Source organism: Calonectris borealis, chromosome Z, assembly GCF_964195595.1.
Source record: "Calonectris borealis chromosome Z, bCalBor7.hap1.2, whole genome shotgun sequence".
Lineage (NCBI taxonomy): Eukaryota > Metazoa > Chordata > Aves > Procellariiformes > Procellariidae > Calonectris > Calonectris borealis.
This window is the reverse complement of record NC_134352.1, coordinates 2301202-2320281: the sequence shown is the minus strand read 5'-3', so window position 1 is coordinate 2320281 and position 19080 is coordinate 2301202. Positions and strand designations below refer to the sequence as shown.

The following is a 19080-nucleotide window of genomic DNA, read 5'->3' as shown; positions in this document are numbered from 1 at the left end:
ATGGAGGTCACATAAACTCACTCTGTTCGTGCAGTTTCAGAGCTATTTGCATAATCCAAGCTTTCATTTTAAACAAATTAAGTGCCTGGCACTTTATGGTTGTGAAGAAACCTCCCAGAGGTGTGAGTGAAGTATGGAGCCACTGAAAGCAAAGTCCACTGCAGGTCGAGTGGGAAATGGCAGTGCAGAGGAATGAATGCTTCATAATGTAAACAGAAGTGCAAGAGACGGGAAATTTTTCACATTTTATTAAATCAGACTTTTACAGTAGTTGTTGAAAGCAAAAAACACTGAATTATATTTAGATAATCGTTCCATAAATAATGTGTGTTTTCACAGCAGTCACAAAGTCTGGAATTTATGTGCTAATTACAGACCCCAAATCATCTCTGCACAGATTTGCAATTAAAACTGAAATATTTTCATATACAATGTGAGCCCTGTATTCATAGCAACAGCTAAGAGACATGCTGGTTACAGTTTGCTCAGTAAATCTGAATATTTTATGTTTGAACACAATTGTTTCACTATTGTTGTCCTTACGTTTAGTATTTTAAAAGCTGAAAGAGTTTAAAGCCGAGTGCCACATTGTAGATTGCTATTCCTTTTAGAAAAAATATGCTTTATATAGTAATGTATATACTGCAACAATCTAAGGGAACAAACGATTATTGAAAGACATAGAGAAAGCAAAATTCCTGTGTATGGTTATCTTCTTAATAAATATTGTAAAAACACATACTTTTAAAACCCTGCAGTGACAGCAAAGTGCAGGAAGAATGCAAAATTAGGGAGAACGTTGAATAATTCAGTAGCTTGTTATGTGATTAGATCTGATTGGCCCACACTAAGATGCTGCCCATAAAAATGATTTCCCATGGTAGCATTGGTCTAGGGGTGGGGGGTTTATGATGTCCATAAAATGGGAGAACAAGGCTTACTGGAACTAATAATATCATGGCTGCGCAGAATGATTGATGATCTTTAAAAAGGCCCAGATTGGTTTCATCTTTCTTCAGATTTTATCACTCACTCTTTCTTAGTCACGTGCAATCACTAAGGCCAAGAGAGGTAACAAGTGTTTGATGTATGATACTTGAGCCACTTTTGTCAGAACTGCATTTATTTTAAACTGCTCTTGTATTTGATACTCCCAACATGTAGATGTTCTTTATGTTTATTTTTTCTCCAGCTGATGAGAACAGGCACTCCTGGGGTTGGGTCAAGAGGTAAGCCAAGCTCATGTTAGAGCAATGGTGCCAAAAATCGCAGTAAAAATTAAACAGATCCTCCTTCTTTGCACCGGGACCATTTCCATTACTGATTAAATGGATAAAAAGCTGCGTGGGGCTGACATCTTCTTGGGAGAACCTCATATCCTTTATTATTTGCAGTATGCGCACACCTTTCAGAATGCTACTTACGCTTCTTGGAATATATTATCTGTTTCAATTCACTCTATCCTTCACAATTTGCAGAGAGCCACAAAAGCTCCTTTTATGTCAGAAGAAATTTCAGATGAATAGGGGAAAAAATACTTAATTTAACCAATTGGGAAAAAAAGGGTCATTTCCACTTGTTTCTGAAAGCTTACACATCTCCTCAAATATGACAAATCAAGCCAGATATCTTAATCATTTGTTGGAAACATCCTTATCAGTAACTTATTCATAAAGATTGCAGATGTGTGAGCTGAAAAATGTTTGGCAGGGTCCCAAAGGGAAAAGAAAGAGTATTAAAGGGTTGATCAAATAGCAATGTATTGGAGTCCTGCTCTTTTGGAGAACTTTCCGTTATCTCCATTTCTTCTGGGTGGAAAAACAATAGATAAATCAACAGGACCCCCGGTTTCTGAGACCCATCATTGGTACACACGCATATGTTTGTATGCATAGGTATGGTTACGAGACTGTACACATACCTGTGCCACACCTGTGTGCTTCTGCATGGCTATGCCTATGGACACGCGGGTCTTCTCACTCGCGATGATTTGGTCCCCTGTAGAGTTTAATGGTTTTCTGTTTTGACAATTTAAACACTGTCTCAATACTGTTTAACAAAATCAAGAGCGGTTCGTGGCAATTAATTTCTGCCGTCAATAGTATTCTCAAACTGGGCAACTCCCCTTGGAACGGGGAGCCGTAACAGCAAAGCCTGTGCGAGTGAAAGAGCAAGACAATTCATTAGACGACTCTGCAGCAGCTAAAAGTGGCGGGGGATGTCAGCCCGTGCTCCTGTGCTTCAATACTAATGAGAGTCATTGCATATTCATAACCCTAAATACAGTCAGCTTCTGATAAAAACTTTTGTCATCGAAGCTTCACAGCAAGAGCAAAGCATTGCACTCCTCGTGTCGTGGCACTTCCACCAAGCCAGTGCGAGAGCAAGATTGATTGTTTTGCAACGCAGCCTGACAGGGAACTAAGAGATACTGCCCCAAGGGTCCCGAAACTAAGCTTAGTTTGATTACAAGGCTCCAAGTAATCAAAGAAACAAAAGAGAGGGGGGAAAATGGGGGGAAGAATGTTGTTTTGTCTTGTTGGTGGGTTTGGGGCTTGGTTTTTTTATTATTTTTTAAAGATAAAGGAGGCTCTAAAGATGTAGCTTTCCTTATTGAATGTTGAGAGTAATTATCTGTTAGGCGTTTAAAACAGTTCATATCAATTTTTATCACGGAGGAAGAAGAACGGCAGGCGCTAGCAAACTTGTTCCCATGTTGTAGGAACACTGCTGCATGTCTTAATAGATACAAATCTCTAAAACTGTATGAAGTTTCACGTCAATATGAATAGCAAAGATTAGTGAACTCAACCTGTCAGATATTAAAATCAGCTCTGCCAAGTGTTGTGCTACCCAGAATTCACTTCTTGCAGGTTCCTTTTCATTTTTATTGTCAGCCCCTTCTTCTTCTCATCATTGTTGCTATTTTTATTATTAGTTTTGAGAAACTACCCGTCTACTTTGCCGGCAGTCAAATCCTGGAGGTGCACAGCTCTGCTAGCCTTTGACCTTGCAATACCTGTCTGCTGGGGCAGCTGTTAGCATCCCCTGGAGTCAAAGAAGAGAAACGTATGTTTCAGCACCCACTTTGAAAAAGCCTTGAGCATTTTCTCACTCATAATGATGTCTTCAGCTGGAATGCCAGCACATTTCCACATCTTTTTGACAGGCAAGCAGACTATAAAATATACATAAAATTAAATAAAACAGGACATTAACACAAAGGTTTCAAAATCTGATTACAGTGCAGGGTTGAATTTTTTTTTTTTTGCAGCAATTATAAAATCGTGCATTTGGGGGAAAAAAAGAACTGTACGGCTCCAGAGAAATGAAGGATTAAGGATGGGGAGGTTTCCCTAAACTGTTAAATATCTCAGTCATATGTATACAGGCTTTGAAAATAGAGAAATCTTGTAGTTATGATTGATTGAGGTAACTGATTATCCACAGATATTTTAAGTGTTGAGACATTAAATTGTCAGCCATATCAGTTTGATTGCAGTAAAACATGAAAACATTGACTTTTGTCTAGTTAGAGAAATTTATTTTTCCCAGAATGACAATCCTTTAAGTAGAAACCAGGCAGCTTGCCAGCTCTCCATGTCATACATTGAAGTTTGCAAATGCAACCCATATTTTCAAATGTTTTTCAAGGTTCAATGAATGGTGCATAGGTCTTTGGCAAATAGTCTTGTAATAAACAGATTTCCATATACTGCTTCAATCTTCCTTAAGCCTGGTGTAGACTAGTATTTATTCATTACGAATAAATGAATGGCATAGACGGTGGTTTGCATTCAAGGTGTATACATATTCAGAGCTCTTCACTTATGCAAAACATTTCTCTAAAAGAAACAGTAACCCTCCTTGGACTGAAGCTATAGGAACAAGTTTGATTAATATGTTTTACAAGCCTGAAGTAAATGCTCATCATAACTGTCAGCAAGCTGACAGCTTTCAAAAAAGAGCCTTTTGTTTCCGGAATGAGTAATTTGTATGATCTTCTTTAAGATACCACACTCAAAACCTTAGAGGGAGAAGGTGTTACATTCAAGTGAATTCTACTCAAAATGTGATTGCTGTTAAGTCTGCTTTGTATTCCGGATCCTTGATATGCACATAGTATTTGACAGGATAGAGACTTTTTTTTTTTTATTTGTTGTTCTTGCTTGTCAGAACACCTCATTAGGCAGAGGTGTACTCGATGAGTTTTGTACCTACGTGCGCGGGAGAGCCGCCGTTACCCAGTGCCCTGCATCACTTTTGTGCTTGCTTGTGGTTTAATAGGTAAAGCCCGGGTGTAGAGAATTATTGGATACCTTGAAATTACATTTGATTGACTGGAAGTGTAAGGAAGTAGACCGAAAGTTGGAGGACCACAGAGGAATGATTGAGCTGTACCTTCAGAAGCAAAGGGAACTATTTCCTCTTTTCTGGGGAGTTAAACATTTTCTCCTAACTGGAGTAGTAACACCTCTGCCACAAAGAATTAGGTAGTGGCATGTTGTGTCTCCAGCATTAACAAGCAAGTACCTCAAGAACATGTCAACTGCTGAAAAATAAAACTGAGGTTACCCCATTAGCATGGGAAAATATTTCCTTTCTGACCTCTTCAGGCAAAAAGGTTACTGTACAGCATGAAGCATTGGGTTTGATTACTTTTAGATGGCCAAACTTTGCTCTCAGTTGTATAATTTTGAAGCTGGAAAAGAGCATTAGGCTTAAATAGTCACATATTTATCTGTTTGTATGAGTAGCCACAGTGAATAATAACAACGAATTAATCCAACCCTTTTAAAAAATCCAATCAAAATATTTGACTGAATGGCTCTGGATTCCAGTTTGATTTCAACCCAGACAGAAGAATTAATCTTTATTTCTATCCACCTACGTGCCCTTCTGTTTTTGATCTGTGGGTCTGCCTAGAGCAGGGGAGATGCCCTTTGTTGTTCGCCTACCTCCACTCAATTAGTTTTCTCTTTTACGGACTTTGGGTGAATCCAAGGCGAGTCAGTCTCAGACTGAGGTCTAACCGCTTGCTTTGCAATCCGACGCGCTAAATAAAACCTATGTCCAAGCTGTGTCACCTGAGTGACAAAAGTGTCCTTCCCGAAGTGAAGGATGTGCTCTTACACCCAACAAGACGTGGTTAGTATCACAATATGACACTGATGTCTGTATTATTTACAGATTCAGAGCAACAAAAAAACTTATTTAATTGATGGCTGAGTTATTGCTATTCTTGTAAATATGGGATTGCTTGAACACAAGCTAGCTCACTGCTCCTCACAAGCAGATCTTGCATGGGTCTCCACTGGCACTATTGACATCCTTGTAGGCTCTGTAGTCTGCTCCCACAGGACAAATCAGGAGAGTCAAGCTCTGTTTCGGGAGCAAACACAGCCTCAGCTTGGGCATGGACAGACAGAGAGGTTGCTGTGTAGTGTGGGACCCTGCAAGGAGCTAGCAGAGACAGTCAGAGCTCAACAGCCATCTCGGTTGCCCCAACAGCCTTCCACTGGCCAAATTAGTTTTACAGCCCCTCAAAGCAACTTATTGACAATAGTTAGCTCTTACCTTCTCCTTCCCAGTCAGCTGTATGGACATGTCCAGAGCAACGCAGCACAGGTGATTATCTATCTAACCATTTGCTAGTACAATTTTAATTCATCTTCATGCTGCAGGGAGAGAATTGATGCACTACAAATAATAAAATAATACCCAGGTTAATCCAAGGTAGGAGTCCATTCCTTCCTACGCAGCAATATTTTTCCTTAAACACTCTTTTTAGATTATCCTTATCATAAGATTTTGGAAAGTCCAGGGGTTTTTTATTCCTTGCTTACTTTTACCTGTTTTGCCCTAATTCAGCTCCTTTTTGCAGAAGAGACCTTATTTTAGTCCTTTCAGGTTATTCTCCTCCAAGTCCTGCATTATCGTCTTCTTTAGAAGAACTCAACAGTTTTCCCAGCACCTAAATGAGTTTGGATTTTCACACCATTTTTTAAAAGAAACTTAAAACCCTGAAGTTAACAGTATTAGTGCCTTTCAGTCTCTAAGAAGGGGGATGGGGAGTGTTATATATTATTATTACTATCTTAAAAAGACAATGTATATTCCCATCTATACATACTGTACTTAATAATTTTCTAGCTTCAGAATTCTGGAGGGAGATCATTCAGTCCTGGTAATTTGCTATTACTGAATCCCTCAAATTGCTCCATCCTTTTCATGCCATACATCAGCCTGTTAAGGCCACATTTTTATTTCCTGTGAAAAGTGACCTTGGAATAGAATTTAGAAACAAAAATACAGTAAAAGAGTGGGGGAGCTGATTAACTAGAAAAAGGTTAAGTTCTGATATTGGTAAGTGTTGACAATGAGGAGATGTCATAAAAATCTATAAATATTTGAGGGCTTTTAACGGTGATCATGGAGAAAAAAAATTACTGACTTTTTGTCATTAAAATATTTATCCTGATGTATCTATCTTATCGGAGAAAATGAGCTCAGTATTTCAGACACTGTGGTGTGGTAACTGGTGTTAATTTTAAATCTTTAATCACAACAATTTTATCACTATCAGATAGTCAACTGAGATAATGGGGTGAAAATATGAAAAAAAAAAATAGAGGGATATGTCTGGAGATTTTATTTGAAAGCATAATCCACTGAATTACACTGCAGCACCCCAGATTAATTTGCAGAATCCCCATTAACTAGATAAAACTCCAGTGAAATGTATGGTCAGAAACAGCCCTCCTTTGACGTGGGGATTACTGAAGTGGAGAAAGGAAGAAGTGAAGGAAGAGAGAAATTCAACATCCGACCTGGCTGTCCCCTCTCTTTAGCACATGATATTGTCTACACATGTACCACTTGCACTGGTAATTAATTTAATAATATGATATCTGTTCTAGAGATCTCTGGCTATTTTTATTTCTCATAGCTTCTTTGATCTTTTATTCTTAACTGCTCCTGGCCTGCCAGTGTATGCTCTAATCTATTTATGTTACCTGGCAGAGTTTCAACTCTGAAATTTCTTTGAGTTCTTGAGGTCCCGCCTTAACTTTATACTTTCCTAAACTCAAATTAAAACAAATAAAGCTGAAGCAGGATTGTTTCCAACTGCTTCGGGGGAAACATGAAGGCATAGGAGTTATGGCCAGCTTATTCCACATGAATGGCCCTCATTTGGTTATAAACGGAAAGGTAGACCCAAATGAGATTAAATAATCACAATTAAATCTGTGGTAGAGCCATGTAATAGTTTCAAGTGTATTGATTGCAGATTTATTTCCTATTTCACTATTTGCACTTACATACCTTATATTTTGATGACTCAAGCTGAGTGGTGCGTTCGACACACCTGAGGGATGGGTGCCATCCAGAGGGACCTGGACAAGCTGGAGAAGTGGGCCCATATGAACTCATGAGGTTCAACAAGACCAAGTGCAAGGTCCTGCCCCTGGGTCAGGGCAACCCCTGGTATCAATACAGGTTGAGGGGATGAAGGGATGGAGAGCAGCCCTGCCGAGAAGGACTCGGGGGTACTGGTGGATGAAAAGCTGGACATGAGCCGGCAATGTGCGCTCGCAGCCCAGAAGGCCAACCGTGTCCTGGGCTGCATCACCAGCAGCGTGGCCAGCAGGTCGAGGGAGGGGATTCTGCCCCTCTGCTCTGCTCCGGTGAGACCCCCCTGCAGTGCTGCGTCCAGCTCGGGGGGCCTCAGCACAGGACAGACATGGACCTGTTGGAGCGGGTCCAGAGGAGGCCACCAAAATGATCAGGGGGGTGGAACACCTCTCCTATGAGTTGGGGTTGTTCAGCCTGGAGAAGAGAAGGCTCCGAGGAGACTTTATTGCAGCCTTTCAGGACTTAAAGGGGCTTATAAGAAAGATGGGGACAAACTTTAGTAGAGCCTGTAGCGATATGACAAGAGACAATGGTTTTAAACTAAAAGAGGCTAGGTTCAGACTAGGTACAAGGAAGAAATTTTTTACAATGAGGGTGGTGAGACACAGGCACAGGTTGCCCAGAGAGGTGGTCGATGCCCCATCCCTGGGAACATTCAAGGTCAGGATGGACGGGGCTCTGAGCAACCTGATCGAGTTGAAGATGTCCCTGCCCATGGCACAGGGATTGGACTAGATGAGCTTTGATGGTCCCTTCCAACCCAAACCCTTCTATGATTCTATGATTCTATGATTCTGTATTTTATTATTCAGTTAAGGGAATACCTTGTGTTACCATCATTTCCTCTACCTGTCATGACATAATGTTAACTAGATGGTGCTGCAAAAGGGTTAATCAGGGCTACCGAGCAGCGTACTTCTTAATGAAATAGGCATTAGCAAAAGGCCACCCTTTTGATTAATAATCCTAAAGAGTTTTCCTTCTCAATCTCAGCTGGTTCACAGCGACTCGTAACATTACTTGCAGATCAGATCCCTCCTCAGGTTTCCATGACCCACCGGTGGCAGTTGGCTTACTGCAGGTAACACCAAACCTGCAGCAGTGTCTGCACTGGTGCTGCATGTGTCACCAGGAAGTTTGGTCTCTTTTAGTTAAAATGGATGGATGGGTTTGGTCATTGTTTCAGAAGGTTATGTTTGAGTTTGCAACATTCTTTTATCCGTCAGGTTTTCTTACCTTATGAGTGGGAAGGAGGAGGCTGCTCTCTGCCCATTTTGCTCTTGCACTTTCTAGGGTCATGGTCCTGGTCACCTAAAGGTATACAAGAAGCAGACAATTTCTATGACCCTCATCTTTTTTTTGTGTGACTGTTCGATCTAGCCATTGTGTGGCCCTGTGTTATCTCGTGGCAATAGGACAAACTGACAGCTTCTCGTAGAAGAAGCTACATGTTCAACAAAGACGAAAAAAAGTACTATGGACATTTCCAGCAGTGGGAGTGGTTCTCTGGTTCCCATTGTTTAACAATTCTTTTTTTTTCTTTCTTTGAAAATGCAAATCAGCATCGTTATAATTGCAAGATACAATTTTTTTTATTTTGAACAAAAATCAAAATTAAATAGTCTATGAATTTAATCTTTTTTCTTTCCCTGAATCTTCAGCAAAAAATTGTGCTAACATTGTAACAGGTAATAAATTTCAGTACTTTTTTACATATATCACTTTCAGTTATCTTTCTACCCTAAATGTCATCAACAGTTTTTATGATGTTATTTAAAAAATAAAGCATCCAATTCATCAGACAGGATATCTTTTCCAGGTTTTAAAGCACAAAGAGGAATTTGGAAAAAACTTAGAAAGCCAAGCTGGTATTCTAATTCCTGTAGGATACCTATGTTTTAGGAATAAAGCTGAGAAAGAACAATTATTCTCTCCCATAGACATTTTCTGATTTACCACTTTGGAATTCTAGCACATTCTTTTAGGTTTCTTGCTATTATTATCATACTAATTGTGTGTGCAAATAAAACATATTAAATAACAATTTTCAGAAATAAAAATGGCTTCTTTTTTAATTTTTTTTCCAGACTTCATAACCTGCTCCAGAAAATCATACAAGCCTTTCCAAGAGCCAGATCTCAGACTCCCCTTTCCTTTGTCTCTGGTGTTACCTTTGCTGAAACAGCCCCACTGCTGATTGATTAATATTTTCTGTGCTACCACTTTGTACCTGCAACCAGGAGAGTGGCACAGCAAACAGAGCAGGTAGGCACGTAAGCCAGTTATCGACTGGCACAGGGAATTAACCATTTACTAGTAGATGGGTTGTTCATATGGCACTTCATAGTTAGTTTGTATTTTTGTAAAGTAAATATTTATATACATTGTTCGTGTAATTTATTACATGTGTCCTTGTGTGTGAAATATATGAACATTATTTATGGTCTGTGTCAAAAGGTTATGAACAAATTGAATTTATGGAGAAGGATCACTATTCCCTTGTGATCACGGCAGTAGTTGTTTTTCAAGTGTTTCTAAAAAAAAGAGACCAGGCTTAGCTTGTTTGGTGCTCACCAAAACCGATGGCTCTTGAGCTCCTGCCAGTGGTTCTTTAAACTAAGCGAGGTTATCTGGCGCTAAAACAGACTAGGAGATGTTGCAATGTCAGTTATTAAGGGGAAGAAGCTTCCACCTGCGGACGGACCAGAAGTCGCAGCACCACACGTGAGCAGTGTTTCCACTTACAGGAGACAATCACCTGGACATCTGCAGCTCTTCCCTTATCCTCTTGTTCTGCTGCAAGGAGTTCTCCGTGACTGGACGCAGTGTCCTGCCATAGATGCTCTGATACTCATGTTTTGAGAGAAAAAGAGACGTATTCGGTTCAGCGAGCATTTTTCTCCTTCTGGTCCAATCTCTGGAGCACATTCTTGAGGCAGGTAGATGAGCTGTTGGGTAATACACAAAGTCACTTGACGGCACAACAGGACGTCAGTTCCTGTGATGACCATAATCACCAATCTAGGGCAGAAAAGCAATAATTTTCTTCCCAAATAATTTTCTTTCCACTCCTTTGGTATGCCAGGAAAATGACAGACCCTCAGCAGACTACCAAACACTCTTTTAATAACTCTGATATTCGTCAATGAAAGGAAATATGAATGTTACCAACAATTGTGCTTGTTGTACTACATGTCTGGAAAGATAATCTTCATCAAGATATGCACAAAGCCTTTTCTGTTGAATTTCTGGCCCATTCCAATAACTTGTATTTGCATCAAATCACATTCTGCTACCCTTCGTGACAGGTCAAATGTGCTAATACTGTTTTCACGTTAAAAGTTGCTTGCATGTTTTCTCTGTATTTTTTTCAACTGAACATCTGCAAGTCTTCTGGAGGACATGTTTGCAGCATCTTGGTTTGTTACTGCCATTTTTGGTTATTAAATATATTAAAATGTAGAGGGAAATTATTTATTTCAAAATTACTTCTAAATTTTTATATATTTAGGATTTTAACAGGATTTTAACAATTTGCTCTAAAAATTCAGATGCTTTATTATATTTGGATTCATTTATTTTTACAGAAATTTTGAAATGAAGCTAGAATGATTCCTTTTCTTTTATAATCAAGACACATGCTTTTAACTAGCCTGTAACCTCATCTATTGCACGGTAATTACAGACGATGCAACAGCTTAGAGTATTTACATAAGCTGTTCAGACACAGTAAACAATCAGCAAAAACTTTAATAACATCAGATTAAATCTTGAAGTTATTAATTCATTTTTAGTCAGTACTTACATGTATAAACATTTGAGGGAGTGATTGCAAAGGGTAGGCGATGACCTCAAGATTTCACCCAGCGCTAATAGATTTAGTCTGAGGTTTCTTCTTTGCTGTTAGACACTAAACGATCCCATCATCAATTAATCTGAATGTTTGCCTTAATATAGTTCTTTTGACTGAAGTTTGAAGATACTTCCTCAAACTAGAGACATTTTAGTGGTTTAATCTCATAGTAAGTATTAAACATAACTTGACAATATAGATTATCAAACAATGATTTTAATAAACTTAAAGTTAATTTGCTGAAAAATTATAATTACTTCTTTTTAATCTTGAGTTCATGAAGGGGGGGGAAATTAACTTTCTACATATGACCAAGTCCCTATTTCTCCAATTCAGGAAAAATTCCTGTTCAATGTCTTGCCTGAGTGAGGGATGAATAGGGATTTGACTACCGTAAATATAGCGCACAGAAAAATTATGTCTTTTCCTGTGTTACTATCAAGACATTTACTATTCAACATTGTGCTTCATGCTAAATTGGCTTTGCCAGAGCATGCTAATGTTTATAAGCTATCAGTACCCAATTTGTCCTATTTGTAAAGAATGGGGTAAAAACAATTCTTGGTTACTCTAAGTCAGCTTCTTTTTTTTTTTTTTTAATTTTCCAAAGGTTATGACACCAGGCTGTTTGTATCTCAGCTACCAGATGCACAAATGATCAAATAAGGAGAAGCAGGAATTTTTTTACTCTGAAGTTTATGTGGTAAATTATTATTCAAGAAGTGCACAAGAGCAGAGATCTTCCATTGAAGAGTCTCTGAGACGAGAGATGTGGTTTGATACCAGGTCAAAAGAGTTGCTCATCAGAAGGCCCCAAGGATAAGTTTTCTAACAGAAACCCTAAATTTATTTGAGAACCAGTGTCTGCCACCATCCATTTCAGTTATCTCAGAGCTTTACATGGAGGAATTTTATCACTGAAAGTCATTAGTAATTTATAGTACGAATATGAGTTTGATTATGATTTTAAAATTGTTTTTTTTGTCTTTCTTGGTTTTTTTTTTTAGCATATGAGTAGATAAAGTCCATACTTGGTTATTTAACTCCAGTTACTCTAACCAGTAAGTCTTCAGACTGCAGGTGGATTGCAAAGGGATTTTGGCAGTGCATTCAACATATTGAGAAAACTCATTTTTCCTGCTAATATTTTCCATTCTAAGTCAGTCTCATGCCAATGTTTGTGGTGACTGTCACAAAAATGCAGGGAATAGGCTGATGAGAGATCCTTTAGAAATCAAACCATATGAAGGATTTTATTAAAATGCATTGTATACTGAGTCCAGTTCTCTATTGTTCCTCCCATTACACAGCCACTGCAATGTGGGTTTGAAATTACCAAAGCTGAACTTTGGTAATTTCTATGTCAACATGGTTATAATGAGTAATGGCTATGTCAACATGGGCAGCTTATCCCACGCTCCAACCCCAAACTGCTTGCAGCCCCACCCAGATGTCTCTTGGACCTTTAAAATGTGAAACTGATGTTTGAGCTCTGGCCTTTTGGGAGCATTGGCCGGTCCTCAAGATCCGAGCCCTTGTACTCTGCGTGGTATCCCCCGGCTGTCAAAAACTGCCAGGACTCAAGTAAATTGCCGTTGCTGGGAGATGGTGTATTGCCCTTCCTTCTGGACAACGAGTTAAACCGTTTGCAAACAGCCCTCCCCTGGTACCCGAGCTCCTGGCACGAGGCAGAGCGTTGCACTGCTCGCACACGGCGTTCCCCCTGCCCCTTCTTCCCGAGGCTCACAGCTGGCACAGACAGCAAACTAAACTGCTTTTAGATAGCACAGTTTTCACAAAAATTAAGTTCATGTTCTATAACAGTAGTTCAGAATAATTTTTTTTTTCCTAAGAGTGTGTCATTTTAAAATACCTCATACATATGTGTATATGTAGAAGAGATCGTATACATATATAATCTCTTTGACTTAAAAAGTAAGAAATTGTATATATACATATATATGTGTGTGTGTCTGATCTCTCCTAATTTAAAGGACCATACGAAAGGCTGCTCAGCATTTTGCTACGGAGATAGAAGTGGGGGAGAAAGTGGCTTATTAACACCTGGAATATCACCTGCTGTCTGGAGAGCCTCAGTCCACACTGGGGATGTAAAGTTTGGACACAAATTTCTGCTGTGCAATCCCAGACCTCAAGCTCAATCAGTCAGAGGCACGTCGTGTAGTTTTAGCCAGCATTTTACACCCATTTGGCATCAGTATAAAGGCCTACACCAGGTGCGGAGCAATAGGGGATTAGTCCCACCGAGCTTAATAAAAACCCAGGGAGGGGAAAAAGTCATAGTTCATTTGTGGAGCCCTGAGATAAGTAAGTTTTTATAACTTAAAAATGTTCTGGAATGTGCCAGTATAAAACAAAAGAGCTCCAGTACAGCCAAGAGGAAAGTATACAACACAAATAAAAACATATGGAGACATTTAGAAACAAGCTAAAATTTGTCTTCTACAAACCCCCAAACACACACTCCCCTGTTCTTCCTGCAGCTCACGAGGAAAAGGTGGTTCTGGGTTTCCTCTCCAGATGGAGAGCTCAGCAGCATATTCCCATTCCAGCACCTCTTCCAAAACTGCCGCGTTATCCCGCTTTCTCTAACACCTGCTACAAAATATTTCACACTTGTTCTGTCTCGCTCAAGGTACAGGGGGAAAAGGACACCGGCACCATCAAAGGTTGTGCCCAACACTGCAACTGACACTTCCAAAGCAAACCAAGCCCTGGCGTCACTTGCAGAAGGGTGTTTGTTCCATGGACACCGTCCAAGGAACAGCAGCAGCAGTGCAGGTGCTGACACCTCAAATTCGGTGTGAATGGATGGACTCGTGGGATTCCTCTGGCCAGCCTTTCTTTTATGATTTTCTCTTTCATGTTACATGATGTTTTGAAGACGGAGTGCTGCTGCTGTTGCACACGAGTAGCCTGTGGCAATGGGTGAGGAGGAGGCATTTCCAAGCCTCACACAAGGAAATGCATTAAAAATGTAAACCATGCTAGCTGTCACATATTTGTGTGTTCAGGTGGCTTATTGGGATGTAGCCTATTGTGACACCACAAAATCTGTTACATACATCTGTGGTTGTTCAACGTCATACAGCTTTCATTAAACACGTGTTGGCCAAGGTTCTCCTATCCTTCCAGATTCAGCTTGGTTCATGTAGACCACAAATCTCAGTCTAGATCCTTCCTTGTCCTAGTCCTTGTCAAGAGTGGAAAAGCTTGGAAGTTGTTTTATCCCACCTCAAGTAACAGGATCTCCAAAGGCCCATGGACAATCTTGGAATTGCCACAGCTTTGTGTCTGTCCAAGCAGGGGCCAAACTACATACTCCAAAAAGGTTCACGTTCAAAATGTTGTGTGACAGAAAAGAAAGGGACATTACAGAGGCTGAATGTGCTGTCTGAGACCATCCTCTGTGGCCTGGCCTCCACTGTGAGTGCCAGGTGAGAACACTGCAAAAGCAACGCAAATTGTCTGGGGTGCACCTTAGATGCAGCCCCCTTGAGCCATTAATTCAAGTACGAATTACAGCAGCCAGTTTAGAACAGAACAGAACAGAACAGAGCAGAACAGAACAGAACAGAATAGAGTGGAATAGAATAAAAAGAGCATTTCAGTTGAAAGGGATCTACACAATCATCTAGTCCAACTGCCTGACCACTTCAGGGCTGACCAAAAGTTAAAGCATGTTATTAAGGGCATCCAAAAACCTCTTAAACACTGACAGGCATGGGGCATCGACCACCTCTGTAGTTCCAGTGTTTGACTACCCTCTCCGTAAAGAAATACTTCCTAATGTCAAGTCTAAACTTCCCCTGGTGCAGCTGTGAACCATTCCCATGCGCCATGTCCCTGGCTCCCAGGGAGAAGAGCTCAGCATCTCCCTCTCCACTTCCCCTCCTCAGGAAGCTGTAGAGAGCAATGAGGTCATCCCTCACCCTCCTTTTCTCCAAACTAGACAAACCCCATGCCCTCAGCCGCTCCCCATAAGACACGCCTTCCAGCCCTTTCACCAGCTTTGACACGCAGCTTGGGGTATTCTGCCTGGAGAGCAGGGTCCAAGTTGCAAAGCATGGGGTCTATCTCAGACTGTAGACCAAGAAGGACCATATTGGAGCTTGCCATCTCTCATTGGCAGCCCTGTATCTGTCTGTCCAAGGGTGGCTCCTTAAAAATGGACATTGACTTACAGGACCACAATAGAGCTGCTCCAAAGGTCAAGGATAAAGAGGCAGTGTTGGGCATGATATGGGAATGGTTAATAATAGATTAAATGAAATAAAACAAGTTGGCCTCTTTTGCTCTCCAAAACTGAGACCATTGTTCGCAATAGATTCACCATACTAAGGAACAAATTTCCCAGAGGAGCCCAAGGGCTGTGCTCCTGCCTGCTATTAGTGCTGACCTGCACAATGACCTGTCACGTAAAACGGAGCAGCCATACAGCTGCCTGGTGCTGCCCAGGTAGATGAGCACCATGTCCATCCTGGTGGCAGTTATTTACAAACGTCAGTGACGAGGAGTGGGTCCACCACAACTACGGATTAACCCTCCACATCCCAAAGTGACGGTCACGTTTTTAACTCAGGGTTAAAAGACAGCGAGGTGGACACAGAAGGTACTTTAGGATGCCTGAGATAAGCGCTTTAATAAAATATACTGATTTGGGGAAATTAAACTCTGATATTATTCCAATTTTGCTGAAAGATGGCTGTTCCCACATTAACTGTTTCTAGATTTTGAACAAACCTTTATCCCACCAATAAGAAATGTAAGTAGCCTTACATTTTCTCTCCACTGTCACATGGAGCATTACAAAAGCATAAACTGGTATACTTTTTTTACATCAGATATTAGATTTTTCAGTACTTCCACCACCCCACAGAAATTATATTCACACACTACAAAAAATTTCAAACAATGGTAATAGTGGGGGGGGTGGAAATCTGTTTTTCTTTTTTTCTTCTAACTTGGTGTTAACTTAATGATATGTGACATTGCTATCAGTGCAGCGCAATAAAAATGAAATGGTACCCAATGTGCACAGACACTATGGAAATTTCAAATGACAACAGCAACAACAAAAATTATACTTTCCCTTTCCTATGCCCTTTGCATTAACGTAAGGATATGTGACTTTGCTATCCATGCACTGCAATAAAAATGAAATTGGTGGCCAATGTGCCCAGACAGAGCCTTCAAATAAAACAAAAATAAAATTATACTCCTTTGCATCATGTAAAGGATACATGACGCGAGGCACAAATTTCACTTCGCTGCCACATCACAAATAATATGCCAGCTGAGAACCTATATTTCTTTCTCATCATGAGGGAAAAAAAATTTACTTTGGAACAATTTTTTTTTAATTTCTCTTCATCTTATAAACGCTAAAAAACGTGTTTTAAAACAGTTTCTTATATTAGACTCATATTGTGTTTATACATTTCCTAAATGAATGCTTTTTTGGTAACATGTTTGTGTCTAACGTTACTCATATAAATAAAAATATACAGTCATTTTATGGGATAATAGGCAAACAGACATCTGCATGCAACATTTCCCTCATTAGATGTTATCATGTTAGCATATTTTTATGACTTCGCTGCAGAATACAATGTGCTGATTTGAAACCTTCTTAAATATAACTTATTATGTATGTTAACAACCCAAATGCTTTAGTTATGCTTGGAGAATTGTTTAATAAAGGAGTAGTTAACACTGTTGTAGCGTGAGGCAATGTGACCTGGAGGAATATGCCCGCAGTAACCGCGGGAGCAAGAGCGGCAGCTCCTCGTCTATGATTATTGAACTGCTGATGGCCACCAGTCCCTTCTTTGAGACGACAGGGCAGCCGGCTGACTCTCCTTGTTTGCAGCTACTAAACGACACTGCAAATAATTAGGCATGGTGCCTTAGCATTATTTTTCCACTAAGCAGTTTTCATCATTAACACGAAGATCCACAGGTTTTATCAAAAATAGCCAGCAGAACAGAGAGCGAGTTGTCCAAAAGACCACGGGTTTTGAGAAAATCTGGGCGATGCTTCAAAACAACACCACTAAGTGAAAGGCAGCGGTCTGGAAGACTCAGAGTAAGGAACTCCCAGTTTAATGGGAAGGGGCTCCATCTTTGGGTGCTGCAAATAGGTTGCAGTAAAGGTTTAACATGAGCACAACTGTCACAGTTAAAAACCCTCCTTGGAAAAGTAGGAAGGCATGGAGAGTTCAGCCACTGGCAACACGGGGCCAAGGAGCCAACAGCACACGAGCAGGTGAGGGTATCTGCTGGTTTCAATTCCATTGGGATGCATACGGCCAACAAAGCAGAAATCAAGACGGGTTGACGATCTGGCCGCAAAAATGCACAAATGCACTGCTCGATTGCTGTCACACCATGCTACAAAAGTACCAGGCAAGCCAAGCTGCAGAGACCAGAAACTACCGAGGAAGTGATTTACGCACTGGTCAGTCTGAACAAACTGTCTGTTCTGCCCTGAATGTATTTAAAGGCTTTCTACGCCGTGATTGTAAGAACGGAATGAATCCTCCAAACCATTAGTGCTTTCAGCTGGGTTTGATCAAATTGTTACACCCCCCATGCCCGGGCTCTGAAAGATGAATACATAATTGAGAAATTCTCTCTTCTAAAATATTTCTTAAATCCAACAACAAAAGAGTTTAATCAGAAAGTTACTCCCTTTTCAGGGATAGTTCTGCCATAGCTGTTTGGATAAAATGACTGGAAATCAGAGCTACAGTCATTTAAATAATCTGTTAAAAAGCTATTACATTTCCCTAATGCTAGTCATTTTTAAATGGCTCTTGGTTTGATTCATGAACAATACATGAACAGTACATGATTCACATGGGCAATTTTTATTAAGCACTTATCCCAAAAAGAATGTCAGACCGGGTGAAATCCATTGTATATTGCAGCATTTTCTTTTTTTTTCTTTTAAATAACATGCGTTAAGGTTCAACTTCTCATAGACCAAAGTTGACAGAGAAGTTGGGCCTGCTGCAGGAGATCAAGGAGCCAACAGAGGCTGAAAGATATTATATAGATAATTGTAAAGATCTTGCTGCAGTTCAAGTGCTTTTGAAGTTCTGTAATGACTTTTTGCTATCAGAAACTGTCAGGTTTAATTGAACTCAAAGCTTGCTACTTAATCATGAGATCCATAAGTGTGTAAATATTAGTGCTGCTGCTAAGCAATGAATCGTCTTAGTATTAATTAGAAAAAAAAATGCTTTGCACTGCTTTAAGGACACAGCACATGGTGGGCTGCGGTGAGAGGTGCATTGGTGGATTTGCAGGGAGGATCAGGCAACTTCAGGGAATCGGGAGCTTCTGCTTTTAATTCCATTTCTAACTGACTCAGTTTGGGTAAGTTACTTTTCCTCCATACAACTGTTTCTCTGTTGTCCCAGCCATACGGTATGGATTAGATAAATTATTACTCACCTGACTGGGATACTGCAAGGACTAAAAATTTCACCATAATCTGAAAATTTCCTATAGTTTAAACTGTTAAATATTCCTATAGTTTGAAGTTCAGCATAACGCATAATGTGTGAGCATAAAGGCAGTCACCTAAGGTTTTATAACCCTGCTGGCAAACATACCCATACTTCCTATGCACAGCCAATGTGGGCATGATTTTAAAAGAAGAGTTATTGCTAATTGCCATTTTGAAACAAACAATATATTGCCGGTTGAGCAATATGATCAAAATCCAAAGCATTGTTTCTGCTGTGTTATAAAAGAAGTTGGATTATGTAATTCAGTGCCAA

The 19080-nt window shown here is 40.0% G+C and overlaps 1 long non-coding RNA gene across 1 annotated transcript in view; it reads right to left on the bottom strand.

The window, feature by feature from the left end:
- Nucleotides 1–232: 232 nt before the first annotated feature.
- LOC142075302 (uncharacterized) overlaps nucleotides 233–19080 on the bottom strand; it is a 66417-nt gene continuing 47569 nt past the window's right edge. The window contains exons 2-5 of the long non-coding RNA XR_012670843.1: nucleotides 10162–10364; nucleotides 8653–8727; nucleotides 5578–5700; nucleotides 233–3178 (exon numbers count right to left, since the gene is read on the bottom strand). This is a non-coding gene — a long non-coding RNA (uncharacterized LOC142075302). The remainder of the gene's footprint in view (nucleotides 3179–5577; nucleotides 5701–8652; nucleotides 8728–10161; nucleotides 10365–19080) is intronic.